A 21,801-nucleotide genomic window follows, 5' to 3' on the forward strand; every position below is an offset into this window, starting at 1 on the left:
TTCGGTATGCCCAAAGAAGCCATTTTGCATCATTAGTTTGTCCATATAATTTTCCATACAAATTTGGCAGCTGTCCATACAAAAATGATGCATGAAAATTCAAAAATTTGGTGTCTTTGGCAAAGTTGTAGGTATGGATACCGATTACACTGGAAAAAATAATACACGCTATAAAAAATTGGTGATTTTTTATTTAACTTTTAATTACGAAAACCCGATTTACAAAAAAATACAACTTCTATTTTTTTATAAGTTTTAGAGGACATAAAATGTCAACTTTCCAGAAATTTCCAGGTTGTGCAAAAAATCTTTGAGCGAGTTATGAATTTTTGAATCAATACTGATTTTTTTCAAAAAATCGAAATATTGGTCGCAAAATTTTTTCAACTCCATTTTTTGATGTAAAATCAAATTTGCAATCAAAAAGTACTGCAGTGAAATTTTGAAGATGCACCGTATTCAAGTTATAGCCATTTTTATGCAACCTTTTCAAAATAGTCGCAGTTTTTCATTTTTTTAAAATTAGTGCACATGTTTGCCCACTTTTGAAAAAAATATTTTTGAAAAGCTGAGAAAATTCTCTATATTTTGCTTCTTCGAACTTTGTTGATACGACCTTTAGTTGTTGAGATATTGCAATGCAAAGGTTTAAAAACAGGAAAATTGATGTTTTCTAAGTCTCACCCAAACAGCCCACCATTTTTCAATGTTGATATCTCAGAAACTAATGGTCCGATTTTCAATATTTTCAAAATTTTCAAATCAAGACTAACATTTTAAAAGGGCGTAATACAATGTTAGTCTTGATTTGAAAATTTTGAAAATATTATTTTCGAAAAGATCAGAAAATTTCACAAATATTTCTTATTTTAACATTGAAAATCGGACCATTAGTTGCTGAGACGACATTGAGAAATGGTGGGCTGTTTGGGTGAGACTTAGAAAATATCATTTTTTCTGTTTTTAAATCTTTGCATTGCAATATCTCAGCTATTAAAAATCGTATCAACAAAGTCCGAAGAAGCAAAATATAGAGAATTTTCTCAGCTTTTCAAAAATATTTTTTTCAAGAGTGGGCAAACATGTGCACTAATTTTAAAAAATGAAAAACTGAGACTATTTTGAAAAAAGTTGCATAAAAATGGCTATAACTTGAAAACGGTGCACCTTATCAAAATTTACTTGAGTACTTTTTGATTGCAAATTTGATTTTACATCGAAAAATGAAGTTAAAAAATTTTTGCGACCAAAATTTCGATTTTTTGAAAAAATCAGTATTGATTTAAAAATTTATAACTCGGTCAATGATTTTTTGTACAACCTGGAAATTCCTGAAAAGTTGGCATTTTATGTCCTCTAAAACATATCAAAAAATAAAAAAAAATAAAAATAGTGTTTTTTCGCAAATCAAGTTTCGTGATAAAAAGTTAAATAAAAAAATCACCAATTTTTTTAACCTTGTATTATTTTTTCAAGGGTAGTCCGATCAAAAAATTCCTTCAAAAGATACAGATTTTTGAATTTTTATACATCATTTTTGTATGGACAGCTGCCAAATTTGTATGGAAAATTATATGGACAAACTAATGATGCAAAATGGCTTCTTTGGGCGTACCGAAGGCGCCAAAAAAGTTTCAGTCGGATTAAAAAATACAAAAATTAAAATTGAAGAAAAAAGACCGATTTCGTAGAGAATTGCCCATAAATATTACTTAAGTGGTCATAACATGAGACAAGGTTGCCAGATCTTCAAAATTTTGTACTCTCTTGATAGGTTTTTCGATTAGTTAACTAACGATGGGTTGGATAATGGATCCGGATTTAGCTTACATACATTCAGATCCCGATTCAAAAAAGTACATACATATTACTTAAGTGTTCATAACTTGAGACAGGGTTGCCATATGATCAATGTTTTGTATTCTTTGGATAGGGCGCAATTTACATCGATTTAAGTGAGAACCGGGTATTTGTGAAAACACATTTTTATGCATAACTTTTGAACTACTTATCGAAACTTCAAACCATTTGATTGCGACGTATGAGTCGCTAAACCAAGTCAAATGCGATCGGTTTGATCAAAATCGCTTCAGCCAGTACAGAGAGAAATCAGTGAGAATTTTGATAACACACATGCACTCAGACCCACAAACACATGAACACACAGCCACACAGACGGACAGACATTTGTTCAGTTTGTAATTCTGATGGCCTATCTACAATCACTTAGCTTAGAACATCTAAGTAAAGTAGTTACTTAGGAAAGTCTGCAACTTACGTTCGTCATCCACAATCAACTTAGAAAACTTGCTGGGCGTCATGGAAACGTCAACTTACCGTAGATTTTGAAATTTTCCAAACCAAACGTCAGTTTCTAATTTGATTACTTTTCCATTGTAGAAACTCAGATTCATTTCCATTGATTCAAATTCCTAAGCTAAGTGAAATTTTCTAAGCTAAGTGATTGTAGATATGCCATGAGTCGATAGGTATAAGTTAAGGTGGGGCTACGAGCTTTAATGTAAAGTTCAGTTTTAGAACAGGATTATAGCCTTATCTCAATGAGAAAGGCAAAACATCTTCTGAATATTAAAAGCATTTTAAATTTTCTGGGAAAATATTCCGTTATCAAACACAAGTTGATCAATATTAATTTTGTCATGATTGTCCACTTAAACATAAACAAACAATAAAAAAATATAACTAAAAATATATTCAATTTCAGAAAGAAGATGCTTTTTTGATCATCCGATTAAGCTTCTTGGTATTTCCTTAAAGATGTTTGGTAACCGCCTGGTAGTACGGCCATATTTCTTCCTAGAGCGCATCGGTCCCATATGCTTCAGTTCAACCCCGTGCCGCGTGCTGTACATAAGCAGCTTCACCATCGGTGCATGGAGTTGTGCGAACAGCGTGCAATATTTACGACAGTAATAAAGTGCAATTAAACTTAAAAGTTTTCCTTCAAAAGACGAAATTAATTTTCCGCATTCGTCTGCCGAAAGGGAAACAGTAAACTTTGTTCAATGTAAAAATAGAAGATTGCCGTGGTAAATTGTTTAACATATAACTAAGCGAAACATTTAATTTCAAATCACTGGTCAGGATTCCCAACTGTCATCAAGGTTATTACTTCCACAGTGCAAATAACGATAATTACCCTTGTCATCATTCTCAATTACAAGGTTGATGGGCCCAGGCCCAAACCGTATCGATAACAGTCGGCAGCTGTCTCGTGTCCTAATCCAAAGCCATCTTAATTGGAATTTACTGCCACTTCCTGACACAATCCCTCTATTAGTTTAGTCCTCTTTGCGGAAGTCATGAAGGCCTGTTTGGTGGAATGTAATTTAATTTCCGGTCACACGACCAACGCCCTAGGGACGCAATTTGATTTAAAACAAGGATTTTTAGACATTTTAGTATGCAATAGAAAAAAAGATTGAAAATTTATTGGTTCAAATAATTCTATTGAAAGCCTACCAAAATTACAAAAAAACAGTTACGTCATATTGTCTATGGTAATACCATGGACCATAAAACCAAGCAGAAGTTTCAGAAGTAAAATGTCATTAAGACAAACGATTGATTGAATTCGTGATGTTGTATTGCTTCACAGTTTTGTAAATAGCCCTAGACCATTTTTCAGATAGGCTGTAAGGATGCTCAAGATGTTTACAAGGTGTTGTAATCATTTTTTAGCCACGGTAAACCATTGCCTTTTTAAACGTATCGATTATCAACTTGGCTGCAGACAACAACTTGAGCAATTCTTCCAGATTTTTTGAAAGTTTTTCTATTTTGTTTGATGTGCCTTTAACTATGTAGGGGTACTTTAACCAAAAGAGCCCTGTTGCGTCATTGATTTATTTTAATATAAATTTTACAACTGTCCATTAGGGTGACAAGAAAAATTCAAATTTTTGGAAAATTTAAAAAGATACCCCTGGCTCAATTCTTCAGGCAATAAAAAGAAACTGAGCCAATTTTTAGCCGAATCGGTCAAGGTTAAGGGGTCGCATATAATAGTTGAAGTTTATATGGGGAAAATCACTAAATTGTATGGGGAAAAACACCGCTTCAGGATTTTGGCAGCAGGTGGCGCAGGTCTCGCCCAAAATTGTCCTAGTGTGAGATTCTTGTAGGAAATTTAATTTCCTACAACTTTGTTGAGGGGTGTAAGAAGATCCGAGTTGATCCTGATAATTTATTAGCAATGCGATGAAAAGAAATCGTCTAATATATTTGATAGTAAATAAGGGGTATATAGGAAGTATATAAGGAAATATTTTTTACCAAAAAAATCATCAAAAATCAGGATCAACTCGGAGTGTTTTGCACCCTTTGACAAAGTTGTAGGAAACAAAAATTCCTGCGAAGATCTCACACTTGGACAATTTTGGGCGAAACCCGCGCCACTTTGCAGAAAATTATTGAAACGATGCTTTTCTGCATACATTTATGCGATTTTCACCATATAAACTTCAACGATAAAAAGCGACCCCTAAACCTTACCCGATTTGGCTCAAAATTTGCACAGATACTTATTTTCTCTTAAGGAATCGAGTCAGAGGGTATCCCTGACGTCGATTTTTGTATTGTCACCCTACTGTCCATACACAAATGGAACCAAATTTCTGATTAATTTGATGTGGTCCGAGAAATTGTAGGAAAGGACTATTCTGAAAGAGATAAGTACAATTAACACTTAAGTACAACTTAAAATTGTGATAAAACACAACTAAAGAAAAATAATTGTAGTTTTAAAAATATGTGTAAGAGAATAAATAACAACTTTTGAGCTATTGGCAAGTATTGGCTATTGTTAAAAAAAATCATATTAAAAACTTTGATGCAAGATGCAATTGCTTATCTGAAAAAGACTGTCTATTGTTTCCGGAAGGAACGAACCATTTTGAAAAGTATCACTTTGAAATTTTGTGAAGAGAAATTAAAGTTGATTCAAAAATAATATAAAATAATGCATTAACAGTGTTTTCTGTTATTTTAACCAATATTTTAAAAGTGTTTTTTTTTCTTTTTCTGGTTCCGTGAAATGTCCTAAAATGTTGTGTTTTGGAATTATAGTTTCCGTAAAATTGCTTTTTTTAACATGAAAAACCGCAAATTCTTGTTATGGGGAAGTTTGAAGCAAATCAATAATAAAAAAAATCGGCCTCAATTTTGGAGATTTTTTTTTGTGGATATGTCAAATTTGAACTTTAAGTTTTAAGAAGAAGATATATTTTTTAATGAAAATAGCCGTGTCTTGCTGAAGTAATATTCTGAAGCAGCGTTGTAAGTTTCTTTTAAAACCGGCCGGGGCAAATCTAAGAAAATCTTGGTTAATTTAACTAAAAGTATGGGTTAATTTTTTACACAGCTTTTTTTCAACAATCGATTGTTGATTTTGTTAACCCGAAATTGCTGACCACCGATAATTAAAATTAACTAAAAAAATACTTGGAATTGCCATTTTTGTTGGTTAAATGGCCGAAAAAAATTCTAGCAGTCGACTGCTAGAATATTTTTTTCAGAAAATTAACCAAAAATTTCTTGTTTTCAGCTGAAATATTGTGGAATATTCTGTTGAAGACTGGCTGGGAAATGTTTTTCAACATTTTTTCAACAATTTTTTTTCGTTGTATCAACGGAAATATTTTTGCATGCAGCAAATTATTAGTATTTTTATAACAAAACATTTCTTAATTAGACATAATTTATGTAAGTGTTGATATATATTTTCTTTAATTATCTAACGATATAGGCTGGGCCGAATTTCTAGCTATATTTCAACTATTGTCTTACTTGAATTCAGAAAAATATTCGTCAATAACTAGCAGTTGTTAGCGATATTTTTATTGAATTTGCAGTAAATTTTGTAATAATGCCTCACAAATTAATGCTGAGTGTTTTTATTTTCGCATTTAATCTGCCTAAAAATTTAACGTTTTGTAGTTACTGTTAAAAGCATCAAAACAAAACTTTTTTTTAACTGTTGTTATAAAACATGTAAAGTTTGATTAATGTTTTAAAAAATTACGTTGCATTAAACTAAAAATAATGAAAAGCATATTACAAATTTTGTTAAACATATTTAAAAAAGATGTTTAACATGAATTCCTGAAAAATAGAAATCGAGCAAAATTTTCACCAAGTTTTAAGCTTATATTTTTATTATGTTGTATAAAATTAAGTGTTGTATCCACTTACCATCACTGTGAAATCATCCAATAAGTCATCATCATCTACAATGGTCTCAGGTTTAGTTATTTTTCTTGTGGTTGGAAACAGAATTTTCACTAAAGTGAACCTTTTGCTGCAAATACACGGAGAGACCGGCCAGGGCAAATCTAAGAAAATCTTGGTTAATTTAACTAAAAGTATGGGTTAATTTTTTACACAGCTTTTTTTCAACAATCGATTGTTGATTTTGTTAACCCAAAATTGCTGACCACCAATAACTAAAAGTAACTAAAAAAATAGTTGGAATTGCCATTTCTGTTGGCTAAATAGTCGAAAAAAATTCTAGCAGTCGACTGCTAGAATATTTTTTTCAGAAAATTAACTATTTTTTTCTTGTTTTCAGCTGAAATATTGTGGAATATTCTGTAAAAAACAGGCTGGACCATACTTTTCAACTATTTTTCCACATTTTTTTTCGTTGTATTAACTGAAATATTTTTGCATGCAGCAAATTATTAGTGGTCTATAACAAAACATTTCTTAATTAGACATAATTTATGTAAGTGTTCATATATATTTTCTTTAATTATCTAACGATACAGGCCGGGCTGAATTTCTAGCTATATTTTTAACTAATGTCTTACTTAAATACAGAAAAATATTCGTACATGTAGTCAAAAATTAGCTATTGTTAGCAATATTTTTATTGAATTTGAAGTAAATTTTTTAATAATGCCTCACAAATTAATGTTGGTTGTTTTAATATTCGCATTTATTCTGCCTAAAATTTTAACTTTTTGTACTAATTTTTTTTTAGCATGAAGTTATTAAATTACTGTTAAAAAGCATAAAAACAAAACTTTTTATTAACTGTTATTATAAAACATGTAAAGTTTGATTAAAGTTTGAAAAAATTACGTTGCATAAATCTAAAAAAATAATAATAAAACATGTTACAAATTTTGTTACACATATTTAAAAAAGATGTGAATTCCTTAAAAATATAAACCGAGCAAAATTGTCACCAAGTTAAGTTATTATGTTGTATAAAATTAAGTGTTGTATTCACTTACCATCACTGTGCAATCATCCTATAAGTCATCATCATCTACAACGGTCTCAGGTTTAGTTATTTTTCTTGTGGTTGGACACAGAATTTACACCAAAGTGAACCTTTTGCTGCAAATAGACATATAAAATCTAATAGTAATTTAATACAAAATTCTTAATTTTGGCTATAAACTGAAAATAGGATCGTAAATAAATTTAATTATGATGAGGAAAGAAGAAATATCAATAATGCTACTTACCAAGCTTGCATTAAATTTATTCAACATACTCCGATTCCTGAAAACAATATTTAGAGTTTTACTTACCAGTTTATTTAACAGTCTTCTATTAACAGCATTTTTAAAATATTTCTATCTTCTTTTGTATATCTTTTATAAATTTTATTTTTAGACATTTCCCATCATCTAATTTTTATTTTAATATTATGTGTACGCATTTCCATGTATTTTATGGTTGATGATTCTGAAAAAATAATGGTTCATTAAATTTGTATCCATCGTAAGAACGAAGGTTTTTCATTATTCAGTTTTCTCATTAAAATCACAACAGATAAATTGTTATGTAAAAATAAATCCATACTTACTTAGATTAACCAACCTTTTGTTAAATTTGCCCGTGCAAGTATTGTCGTGCAAGAGTTCGCCCGCCTCTTCCTTTCACTGCCCTTCCCTTTCCTTAAAGCATTGTCATGAAGTCCCCTCGCATCAGAGGTCCTCATTGCGAATGTCCTCGTCTTGTTCTTCATAGTTTATCACCTGCAAAGAAATCATCAACAAGCTTACTCACCAATTGCACCTCCACAGTTGCAACAGTGTTCACTTCGATTTGTACTTCAACATTAGCCAAATAGTGTGATTTTCACCTTTCACATTCTCTCACTTCACAATTAACAACACAAACTCAACAAATCGACCGCTCTTGTTCGAATCCTGACTTCAAATGACAAACGTAAACAAACCCAAGTTCATCTTTTAATATTCAACCAATTGATATTTACATTTAACCAAAAAAAAATCTTGATTTTTCTAAAACCAAAGCTAACAGTCGAGCACGTTCATTCGAGTTCGGGAAATCTGTTAGCTTTTTGCCTTTAGCATTTTCAACAAACAGGTTATTAAATTATTACTTAATTTTGGTTGATTTAACTGAAAATTGGCCGCAACAAGTACGCTTTTGTTGAAATTTACGAAAGTAAAATCAACAATTTTAATTGTTAAAATTTCTGGGCACAGTCTCTCCGTGTAGACATGTGAAATGTATTAGTAATTTAATACAATTCAATTCAATTAGTGTTTATTAGTAAATAATCAATTTACAATTTCGTGTTTCTTATAACCTAATAGAGTTTTGGAGTTCCTTTCAACTATGATTTGAACTATAATTCATTTTGATGATATTCTAACAATGGATTTGACATTAATTTAATACAAAATTCTTAATTTCGGCTATAAACTGAAAAAAGGAACGTAAATAAATGAAATTATATTGAGGAAAGAAGAAATATCATTTGCATTTGATTCAATTTATTCAACGTACTTTGATTCCTGAAAAAAATATTTTGAGTTTTACTTACCAGTTTATTGAGCAGTCGTATTTGCAACAAAACTTTCAAGATAATAATTATCTTCTTTTATATATTTTATATATTTTTATTTTTTTTTATATTTTACTTCATCTCTATTTTTATGTTGTTTATGTTGCTTACACATGGCATTTCTATGTATTTAATAATTGATGATTCTGGAAAAAAATAATGGTTCATTAAGATTTTATCCGTCGTAAGCACGAAGCTTTTAATGATTCAGTTTTCTAATAAGAATCACATTAGATAAATTATTGTGCAAAAATAAACCCATACTTACTTGGATTAACCAACATTTTGTTAAATTTGCCCGAGCTGCTCTATCCGTGAAGAGTCGGCCCGCATTTCCCTTCTATTGCCCTCTCGTTCCATCAAACATTCTTCTAACAAGTTCAACTCACTCGCATTGGAGGTCCTCATGGCAAATCGTCCTCTTGCTCTTCATAGTTTATCACCTGCAAAGAAATCATCAACAAACCTACTCACCAATTCCACCTCCCCAGTTGCAACACTTTGATGTGCCACTTCAACATTAGCTAAATAGTGTAAGTTTCACCTTTCACATCCTCTCACTTCATAATTAACAACACAAACTCAACAAATCGACCGTTCTCGTTCGAATCCTGACTTCAAATGACAGACGTAAACAAACCCAAGTTCATCTTTTAAATATTCAACCAAATGTAAATTATATTCAACCAACAAAATTTTTGATTTTCCTAAAACCAAAGCTAACAGTCGAGCACTTTCATTCGAGTTCGGGAAATCTGTTAGCTTTTTGCCTCTAGCATTTTCAACAAACAGGTTATTAAATTAATACTAAATTTTAGTTATTCTAACGGAATATTGGCAGTAACAAGTACGTTTTTGTTAAAATTAACGAAAGTAAAATCAACAATTTTAATTGTTAAAATTTCTGGGCACGGTCTCTCCGTGCGGCTAATTCAACCGGATTCAAAAAATTGCTTGAATTTTTCGTTTTATTTAATTATTCCAATTTATTTTGTTTTAGGTAATCTTAAATCATCTGAAAAAAAAAATGAAATTGAAAAAAAATGCTTAACTTATTTGAAAAAGCTCAACTTGGCAATGAATCCGAGCAACTCCGTTGCTGATTTTCACTTTTAACTTTGAAATACTCTCGTTTTTGGAGCTGTTTTGAAGTGTACTTCCCGAGAAATCCTTGTACTCCAGCACTGTTCGTTCCTTTTCCGGTTTACAGTTTCAATTGATGCTGCAAAATATTTCCCTCCCTCGCCAATTTCGACCAGTACCCGTAAGTCAAACTATTTAACTGACTCCCCCGCTAGCAATATAATAGCGCCAATTATTCCAAGCTACTAGCTTTCATTACACGAACAATTCTCAACTTTGCAAGTCCGGGTGAATTTTTCCAAGTCATTTGACTTTTATACCGCCCCCCCCCCTCCTTCCACTGACCCAGTCAAAGCTTGCCCCTCCCGCCGGCGGCGAATTAATTAGAGTACATTCAGCTCGTTTTTCTTGCCCAGAGTCACCACGAGGAGGAGAAGGGGGAGAAGCACCGAAACTGGGTCACTGGAAGCAGAGGGCGCACAGAATAAGGCATGATTTGCAATTCCAAAAAAAAAAAGAAACGCTGACTATTGTCGGATGCGATTAAATTCGAACAATTTTAAAATTTCACTTCACAGCACCATGACAGCGGTCCCCAACAGCAGCTGCTGCTGAGAATATTTTAGCCATTTGCTGGTGCTTGCTGGAAAATTGCTTTTCTGCTAAACACTTGCCCCGTAACAATTGGCTGAGGGAAGGAAACGCTTGCCTGCCTTTTTGGCTCTATTGCCAACTAAATCGACATCAATTGCCCGGTTTGCCATCAAAGCGTTTGATCTTTGTGCTATTATATCTACTTAAATACAAACATTGTGCAGCATGCTTGGCTATCGTTTGGATTCATTCTTGTGCTTTTCATTTTGTGGAGGAGGAGACTGCCACAATAAATTGAATTGTTAACAGCTAGAAAACCTTGTTTGTACACAAATATAACTTATTTACTATTTTGCACGTTATTCAGATTGAAATAGTATCTTTCAATTGTAAATTTATGTTTGGTTAATTCTCCGCCAACTCACATGAAATCCCGGCCACTGTTCGATTTTCTTGAAACTTTGTTCTAAGGAGTAATTTTGGTTCCTGACCACGAACCGAAGTCCGTTTTTCGATATCTAGTGTAGGTAAGGCGGTACTACCCCTTTCATTTTTATGGATTTTCACAATGCACAGTGATCCAGATCGCAAAATTAAGTGGAAAATGGATTTTCCGAAAAATTGCGATGCTTTAGAGCTTTGGTGTCATCAGAAGAGTTGTTGCAAACAAAAAGGGACAACTTTTGGTTTGGTTGAAAGTTAGGGTGGTTTACGATTAGGGTGATTTTGAAAATCTAACTTTTCAGGAATATTTTTGGGAATTTTTTCATCTTCTTAAAAGATGTTGGAATTGCCAATCCAAGTAACTTTGTCGAAGACACCAAAATTTTATCTCATAATCTACGCCTTCTACGACCAAATTTATAGAAAGCATCTGAGCAAATCTTCAAAAATCGCATTTTTTTTAACGTGACAATTCAGGGTTAAGTTTTAGAGAAAAGTGTTGTTCGGAGCACTTTTAGAGCTCTAGAAAACAAACATTTTTATTATTTGACAAATCAATTTGGACTTAAAGATCAAAAGTTACAGTCATTTTAAGGTAAAAATGATGCATTTTTAAAACTTAAATATCTCAAAAAGGCTCAGGCCAATTCAAGCGCCAGTCTTCCAGCTCTACAAACGCTGAAAAAATCTTAGAGGTGTTTTTCTTTAAACTCTAGATATCTTCATTTGAAAATCGTATGGGACCACCCTAAAAATTCGGAAATATATGTTTTTCTATGTAATTTTGCCCGCTGAATCTGAATCTGCCCGCAGAATTTAGCCAAAGTGTCAACAAATCGATGTTTGGTCATATTTGAGCAATTCTCTACGAAATCGGTCTTATTTCTTCAATTTTAATTTTTGTATTTTTTAATCCGACTGAAACTTTTTTGGTGCCTTCGGTATGCCCAAAGAAGCCATTTTGCATCATTAGTTTGTCCATATAATTTTCCATACAAATTTGGCAGCTGTCCATACAAAAATGATGTATGAAAATTCAAAAATCAGTATCTTTTGAAGGAATTTTTGATCGATTTGGTGTCTTCGGCAAAGTTGTAGGTATGGATACGGACTACACTGGAAAAAATAATACACGGTAAAAAAATTTGGTGATTTTTATTTAACTTTATCACTAAAACTTGATTTACAAAAAACACTATTTTTAATTTTTTATTTTTGATATGTTTTAGAGGACATAAAATGCCAACTTTTCAGAAATTTCAGGTTGTGCAAAATCATTGACCGAGTTATGAATTTTTTAATCAATACTGATTTTTCAAAAATCGAAATTTTGGTCGTAAATTTTCAACTTCATTTTCGATGTAAAATCAAATTTGCAATCAAAAAGTACTTTAGTGAAATTTTGATAAAGTGCACCGTTTTCAAGTTATAGCCATATTTAAGTGACTTTTTGAAAATAGTCGCAGTTTTTATTTTTAAAATTAGTGCACATGTTTGCCCAGTTTTGAAAAAATATTTTGAAAAGCTGAGAAAATTCTCTATATTTTGCTTATTCGGACTTTGTTGATACGACCTTTAGTTGCTGAGATATTGCAATGCAAAGGTTTAAAAACAGGAAAATTGATGTTTTCTAAGTTTCACCCAAACAACCCACCATTTTCTATCGTCAATATCTCAGCAACTAATGGTCCGATTTTCAATGTTAATATATGAAACAATTGTGAAATTTTCCGATCTTTTCGAAAAAAATATTTTCAAAATTTTCAAATCAAGACTAACATTTTAAAAGGGCGTAATATTGAATGTTTGGCCTTTTTGAAATGTTAGTCTTGATTTTAAAATTTTGAAAATATTTTTTTCGAAAAGATCGGAAAATTTCACAAATGTTTCATATATTAACATTGAAAATCGGACCATTAGTTGCTAAGATATTGACGATAGAAAATGGTGGGTTGTTTGGGTGAGACTTAGAAATCATCAATTTTCCTGTTTTAAACCTTTGCATTGCAATATCTCAGCAACTAAAGGTCGTATCAACAAAGTCCGAATAAGCAAAATATAGAGAATTTTCTCAGCTTTTCAAAATATTTTTTCAAAACTGGGCAAACATGTGCACTAATTTAAAAATGAAAACTGCGACTATTTTCAAAAATCACTTAAATATGGCTATAACTTGAAAACGGTGCACTTTATCAAAATTTCACTAAAGTATTTTTGATTGCAAATTTAATTTTACAAAAATGAAGTTGAAAAATTTTACGACCAAAATTTCGATTTTTGAAAAATCAGTATTGATTAAAAAATTCTCGGTCAATGATTTTTGCACAACCTGAAATTTCTGAAAAGTTGGCATTTTATGTCCTCTAAAACATAAAAATAAAAATAAAAATAGTTTTTTGTAAATCAAGTTTTAGTGACAAAGTTAAATAAAAAATCACCAAATTTTACCGTGTATAATTTTTTAGTGTCCGTATCCATACCTACAACTTTGCCGAAGACACCAAATCGATCAAAAATTCCTTCAAAAGATACAGATTTTTGAATTTTCATACATCATTTTTGTATGGACAGCTGCCAAATTTGTATGGAAAATTATATGGACAAACTAATGATGCAAAATGGCTTCTTTGGGCATACCGAAGGCACCAAAAAAGTTTCAGTCGGATTAAAAAATACAAAAAAAATCGAATGACCGAAATCCTAGAGAACTGCTCATTTTGGGTTTTTATGTAAAATTATCATACTTACAACTTTTTATCCCTAAGTCCAAATTGATTTGTCAAATAATAAAAATGTTTGTTTTCTAGAGCTCTAAAAGTGCTCTGAACAGGGTTGCCAGGTTGCCAGATAAATCTGGGAATGCCAGATTTTTCAAGTATCAGCCAGAACAAAGATTCATCCTTCTCATTTTGTTCAACTTTTTGAATAAAATATAAGATTTGAATTGAGAATCAAAATTATAAGAAAGTGTTTTTCTTAAATAAAAAATACATTCTAACTTTTATTAGGCCTAAAAAACAGTGGAACATCTGAATTCTGCAAACTTTTGAATTCATTAATATCCTCCCCCATCTTCACCATTGAGATTGGTTAGATATTCGTCCGCCAGATTTTTCCAGATTTTTTATCGATACTTTGCCAGATTTTACAAATTTTGACCTAGTAACCCTGGCTCTGAACAACACTTTTCTCTGAAACTTAACCCTGAATTGACTCGTTCAAAAAACCGATTTTTGAAGGTTTGCTCATATGCTTTCTATAAATTTGGTTGTAGAAGGCGTAGATTGCACAGAAAAAAAATGATGTTAATATTACATATGGGAAGGGGTACATCTTTTATGTCAGAGAAAAGGTGTAATTTTACCTCTGGAAATGTGTAATTTTACCACTTTTCTGGTGTAATGTCACTTTTTCAGTCTAAATTGAGGTAAAATTACATCGTAAAAGAGGTAATATTCAACCTTCCAAAATTAAAGCTTCCAAATTTACATAATTTTTTTCTGTGTACGAGATAAAATTTTGGTGTCTTCGACAAAGTTGCTTGAATTGGCAATTCCAACAACTTTTTAGAAGACGAAAAAATTCCCAAAAATATTCCTGACAAGTTAGATTTTCAAAATTACCCTAATCGTAAACCACCCTAACTTTCAACCAAACCAAAAGCTGTCCCTTTTTATTTGCAACAACTCTTCTGGTGCAATGATACGTTTTCGATAATTTGTAGCTCGAATAGAAGTGATAGAAATTTTGTGGCTTAGGGACTTTTGTGTAAAATTGTACTACAGTCCAGACTCAATTATCCGAAGGCCTCGGAAAAATTTCACTTTGGATAATCGAATCATGAAAAAAAAAATCCTTGCTTAATTTTTTATTGTCGAGCTTAACTTTTAAATCCAAGATAGCGGCCAATATGGCGGTGTTGAAATATTGAAAAAAAATGCAATTTATTATTTAATTGGCAATCAACTATAAAAATTTGACAAAAATGAGGTTGCAGAGCTCGAATTTGTTGGTTAAAACAAGAAAAAGAGTAAAAAATTGTTCGTGATTCGATTATCCGAAGTCCCATACAAACCTTCGGTTAATCGAACTTCAAATAACCGAAACTTCGGATAATCGAGGCTTCGGATAATCGAGGCTTCGGATAATCGAGTCTGGACTTTAAAACAATTCGGAAAAACGTTTTTTTCATTTAAAAAAAATTAAAATCGATACAATTTCCCGTTAATTTATTGACAAAAATTGTGAGCCATGTCATTTTATGAGAAATCTAACATACTTTCGAATCTGCAATAACTCAGAGAGGTATTTTTACATCTTGAAAAAAAAAAACAGCAATAAAAAATCATATCAGAATTAAGTATTTTTTGTTACCTTTCAGGGTAAGAGTCTCAAGGGGATTGCATGTATTCCTCACCAGTAAAGAGAAAATAAAATAAAATATAGATGAAAGATTTAAAACATTGATGAAGAATCCGTTTTTCGTAATTTTGACTACCGTCATCAGGGGTGACATTGGGTCATACAAATTTCAGCATTTTTGTATGACCCAATCTCACCCCCTAGATATATTGTCACCCCTGATGACGGTACATCTTATAAGCCATTGACAAGTATGGGCAAAAATGTTGTATTCAGTCATATTTTTTTGGAACATATTTTTATTTGAAAAATCGAATTTCATGCAAAAAACAAGTTTTACCCATTTTTATTGTTGAAATAATATCAGCGCCACATTAGCAATCACAACAACTAACATCAACCTAACCAAACCAAGAAATTACTCTTGATAATGTAGACTCCACCTGGGGATCGCATCTCCTCCGATGCATGTTCTAATCAGCCTGAGAGTCTTCTCTCAAACTGCACTCTGGCTAATGGATGATGCTGGTCGCTGCTAGTCAACGGAGAAAAATCCCCCGGGAAAATTCTCGGTTGAATTGCAACTTACCACAAAAGCATGAATATCCGTTGGAGAACATCATCAAAATATTTTTCCCTTCGACGGCCTCGATTTTACGGGTACTCCCGGATTATAACCGTAAAGTTTTCTCTACCTACCATCAACCTAGGGTTGGCCATCATCGTTTGGTTTTCGTTGGGCAGGCATGTTTTAATCCCCACAAAATGCTATTTTCAAGGGTTTAGGAGTAGCCAAAATGGATTCAAGTGCGGTGCAATGTTGCACAGCAAATGATTGTAAGCTCTGGGTTTGACTGGGAGTGACTTCTAGACAGGGTTTTGAATTTTTTGCTGGATGTAGATTGAATCAAATATTTTCTTCGTTTATCAATGGCGTTTATTTTGTTAAATTTTCCAAACAATGTTTTCTAACTTATTCAACTTACTGGAGAATTAACTGTAAAAATTGACACTTTTGGAAATCACCTCTAAATGGTAGGGGAGGGCAAACTTTTCCCCGAAAACCATACATTTCGATTCGGAAATACCGCCAGGTTATCTGTGAAACAGTTTTTCACTTGCCCCACTCCAGGGGGGGATTTTCACGAACAAATGGTGGTGGACAATGATGCAATGGATTGCGGTTTCCCCAACTGACTGGCTGGTATAGAAGAGGGTTACAATATCCGTTAGATGGGGAAAGTTTGCCGCGCAATTGTTGTGAATAAATTTGCATAGCCGATCTGTGCACTTTGGTGCCAACGGGGGAAAGCTTTCTGCCAGCTGAGAAGCTTTTTGGATCAAGGTTGTTCCGGAAAAGGTTGTTATCGTTCATTACGCTTTGTGGCTATCGAAAGTTTATTTTGTTTAAATTGGATCAATTTTTCCACGTGGTTAAACTGCTGGAAAATGTTCCGAACAGGCCCATAACTTACAACGATACCGTTGTGAGAGTTGAGCACCAGAAGTGAAAACAATTCTTTACATTTTTTTTTGCAAATTGACTCAACTTTGCCTTTTTTATTTTAAACTTACTTAAGGCATTCCCTTAAGGTTTGTGATTTTTATCATTTTGAACAAAAACTATTTTTTAACCCATCTTAGCCATCTTCAAAAAAGTATAATTTCATAATAATGGCTTTATTCCAAGGAGGTGAAACTTTCTCATTCCCTTAGAAATGTTTGCTAAACAGCAACCGATGATCAAAGCCTCTTTTGGAACGTGCCCCAAATACCAATGGATGCTTTTACTGGCACCGTTTTGAATACCAAGTGAGTTTGCAAAAAGCGAAGAAAAGTTGTTTTAACTATTTTCCACCTCTTCACCATTTATTTTTTTTGGAAAAGGTAATTGAATCGATTCTTATTTTTGAATAATCATTTTTTTTTTCAAAATGAATTTCCACAGTTTTATCACTAATATTTTTTAAAGCGTTTCAACACCTTCTAAATAAAAAGTGCCAACTGGCATTCATTTCAGGCTTGCTCCTTAAACTTTTGCGATGCACTCCACTAAAGAAGCAACTTCTGCCAGAGGAGAATTTCAGCATGAGAAAAATGTGCTTCTCGCGCACATTGCTGCCAACAGCGATAAATTGAACTTGCAGAGTGAAGAGATGGAACGTTCGTTTCCTACGCAGTTCGTTTGGGACGCATTTGTTCTAGCCAGTCTGTACCACCAGTGAGACTTACCCCTTTACCTTGTCAGCACTTTTCACCAGTAGTTGGTTGGTTGCTTTAGATGCGTCTTTCGTTATTAATTCCATTCAAGTTGAATTTATGTAATTTAGTAGACATTTGGCTGAAAACATTCTTCAATTGATAAAATTGTTCGCATTGCTGCAAACAAAATGTATGTTTTTGTTAACACTGGGACGTCCAACGTATGTTAAACTTACACGGACGCCCAAGCCTCCCTTTAAAGTTGGAACGGTAACATCAACTCGCTGGTTCTCGAGCATAACTCAATCAATCGGGACGATTATTTTTTCCAGTGATTCACAAGGATGTCTAGACAATCCTAAAATTTTCTAGAGCTCATATCTGAAGAATTTGTTCAATTCGTTCAATTTTGTTTTGTACTAGCGCAAAAAAAAAAACCAGTTGGAACGATCAGTCTGCGATCAGCAGAGAAGCGAGTCAGACGTGCGTCCCTCACAAACCAAAAAAGTGCTTAAAAAGTGCAAAAATGCCTCACGGCAAGAAAAAGAGGCGGTCCTCACCAGCAGGATCGGCAGATTTGAAGAAGCTAAAGAATGCCAAATCGCTACCTGCAAAGCCAGGCAGTTTGAGCAAGGACGCTCAAAAATTGTCTGGAAACCAGTTCGCTACCCTCCCTGTGGACGTGAGCGAGAAGGAAGAATTTGAACGACGGGAAAAGTTGCCACCCATTTTTGTGAAAACATCGTCATCGGATTCGGTGCGAAAGTGGCTGACCGGGTTTATCAAATCTGGTGCTTTACGAGCTTCCATTCGCTTGTGTGCTGATGGACTCAAAATTCTGCTACCTACCAGAAAGGATTACAACTACGTTCGGGATTTCCTGAACAATACAAAGATTGAATACTACAGCCATGACGATCCAGGTAAACGCCCCATGAAACAGGTCCTCCGAGGCCTGTACGACATGGATGTGAGTGTGCTGAAAGAAGAGCTCAAAACTCTTAAGTTGAACGTGATCGAAGTCTTCAAGATGACGAGACACAACAAGGACATCAAGTATTGTGATCAACTGTACCTGGTTCATCTCGAGAAAGGATCGACAACGCCGTCTGAGCTGAAAGCAGTTCGGGTAATATTCAACATCATCGTGACTTGGGAACGTTATCGTCCAGTGCACCGTGACGTGACGCAAAGTTCGAACTGTTTGCAGTTTGGGCATGGTGGAAGGAACTGTTTCATCAAGAGTCGTTGTGCAACCTGCGGAGGTGAGCACAAAACTCAAGCTTGCGAAACAATCAACGAGAACATTGAAGCCAAATGCTTCAATTGCGGCGGCGACCATTCTACCAAGAATCGAAGCTGCCCAAAACGAGCTGAGTTTGTAAAAATTCGGCAACAAGCGACGACGAGGCACCAACCAAATCGTCGCAGAGCACCACCAGCATTCACGGACGTGGATTTTCCTGCTTTGGCGTCACCTGGAGCGGGATCCGTTCGAGTGGTTCCAAATCTGCAGCCATTGCCGTTGAATCAGCGGCAAAAAGTTGCAGAGAATACAACACCTCCTGGTTTCAGTCAGCAACCGAAGGAAAACCAACCCGCATCAACGGATGAAGGCAGTAGTGACCTGTTTTCACCGCAAGAACTTCTGAACATTTTCATCGAGATGACAACAACACTGCGTGGTTGCAAAACTCGTGCGGAACAAATAAGAACGCTTGGAGGATTTATCTTAAAATACAGTTCGTAGTTTACTCGTTCTAATGGTTTTGAATATTTAATGAATTTACTTTTTTAGTTTTAAGTTAGGATTAGTTGTTGAAGTGTTTTTTTTTCTTTTTTTTCCCAAATGTATTCGATTCAATGCAAAAATGTAAAACAATTTGAAGTAAATAAATGAATGTGAACAGTTAATAAGAAAACGAAAAATATAACAAAGATGAAGAGCATGTAGCCATACCACTTAGAATGTAAATGAAATGTAATTATTATAAGAAAGTTCAATAAAGACATATTTAATTTAAAAAAAAAGTTGGAACGATGTTTTTGATCGCAAAAATTACAGATTTGATAAAATTGATTAAAGATTCAATCAAAATCACTATAAAGAATTTGAAAAGATTGGTTTAGTTGAAATTACCGTTCCAATTTTTTGAGGGGTTGGGAGCTTGAACGTTAAGGGTTTATAAACATGTAGAAAATCACTACATTTCATGTTACAGAAAACTTTTTTGAATCCAGTAAAAATATAATTTTCAGTCACTCCTGAAAGTTTCATGAAGATATCATATGATTAAACTGAGTTAGAGAGGATTTTAAGCTCAACATTTTGCCCTGCGCAAAGCGGACTGCCAAACTTTCTGAGCGTTTTTCTCGAAACATCGATATCTCGAGATGGGATTGACCAAATTTGCTGAAATTCGGTGTGAAGACACTCAAGCCCGTGTGCATGATGAAGCCCAATTTTGAAATTTTGCTTAAAAAAAAAAAAATACAAGAATAAAATGCTCTCGATTTTTTATGATAATACATTTTTTTGAAAATCACGTCATGCACACAGGACCGGTTCAATGAGTCTTCACAAAAAAATTTGAGCCGATTTGGTCAAGGCAGTGTTGAGATATCGTGACACCCGTTTTTTGAAACTGCTAACTTCAAATAGCTATATCTAGGTAATGATACAACCAAATGTCTTAAAATTTGTTTTGATAACACATGAAAATGTATATTTTAAATCCCTGAAAACAGATTTTAAATATAATTAAGTGCGTGCTCACATCAACCTCTGACTTTTGTCGATTTTAATGTACCTATGTAAGCAAAATCTTAGCTGGGGTTTCAATCATTTTCAGATCGCAAAATTAAGTGGAAAATTGATTTTCCTAAAAATTATGAAGTTTTGGTGCTATGGTGTCTTCAGAAGAGTTGTTGCAAATGAAAAGGGGCAAATTTTGTTTTGGTGAAAATATAGAGTGGTTCACGATTAGGGTGATTTTGAAAATCAAACTTTTCAGGATAATTTTAAGCATAAGCATAAGCATAGGTGCCCACCCGCAGTTGCTACTCCGTTATTGACCAGGACCTCCAGAAGTTACATCCACGATAGAGACCGCCCAATCGACTGCATCTCCGACAAAGTATCACATGAGTTTTGAGGGGGTTAGTAGATGGGTATGAGGTCAGGATTCACGAGTGGCAGTGATGTGACCATGAGCATTTTGTTTATCGGTTGAAAATTTTAAATCTTAGGCAGCTGGCTGCGGAAAGATAGATAATTGATTATTTAAAAAGTTTTTTTATCGAACGCGTGCCAGCCGAGCAGTAGTGCTATGGGCTGGACTTATCAGTATATTTTTACTGTTTTTACAATTTAGATAACGCGAGCAAATTTCAAAAATACTAAATAAATAACGCTTTACTCTTCATAAAATCGATAGTTTGATGAGCTAATACTAAAACTGCCAGTTGAAATAAATTTGTACGATCATTTACGACGAAAATTATCGCGAAAAAACAGGACTGCGCGTTCCCGGAAACACTGCACTTATGCTGTCATTATTTAATTATAATAACCAATCACCCAAGCACACAAACAGCGACACAAAAGAAATGAAAATGAGCATGCAAAAACAAGACAGCGCGTCCTCGTGGTCAGCGCACTAATCTCAAACTTTTCAGGATAATTTTTGGGATTTTTTTGTCTTCTAAAAGTTGTTAGACTTGCCAATCCGAACAACTTTGTCGAAGACACCAAAATTTTATCTCTTAATCTACGCATTCTACGACCAAATTTAAAGAAAGCATTTTAGCAAACCTTCAAAATATTTTTTTTATTGTAGCAATTTAGGGTAAAGTTTAAAAAGAAAAGTGGTGTTGGAGGCACTTTTAGAGCTCTAAAAAACAAACTTTTTTTTTGACAAGTCAATTTGGGCTTAAGGGTCAAAAGTTACAGCAATTTTAAGGTAAAAAAGAAGCAAATTTAAAACTCTAATGTCGAAAAATCGATTTTTGGTCATATTTTGGGTTCTCATGCAAAACAATCATTTAAACCAAAAATATTTTGTTAGCTTGTCTTTTATTTCAATTACTGTAATTTTTGACCCTTAAGTCCAAATTGATATAAAATCATGATTGATATAAAAAAGTTTGTGTGTGGCAGTGTATGGCTGAATGGTTACGCCACACCCAAGTAACATTTTTAAACCAACTAGCCACCACCAAGTTTTATTAAGGGTTTATTGTAGCATCTTGATTGCCTAATAGTT

This window comes from Culex quinquefasciatus, chromosome 2 (assembly GCF_015732765.1).
Source record: "Culex quinquefasciatus strain JHB chromosome 2, VPISU_Cqui_1.0_pri_paternal, whole genome shotgun sequence".
NCBI classification, from domain to species: domain Eukaryota; kingdom Metazoa; phylum Arthropoda; class Insecta; order Diptera; family Culicidae; genus Culex; species Culex quinquefasciatus.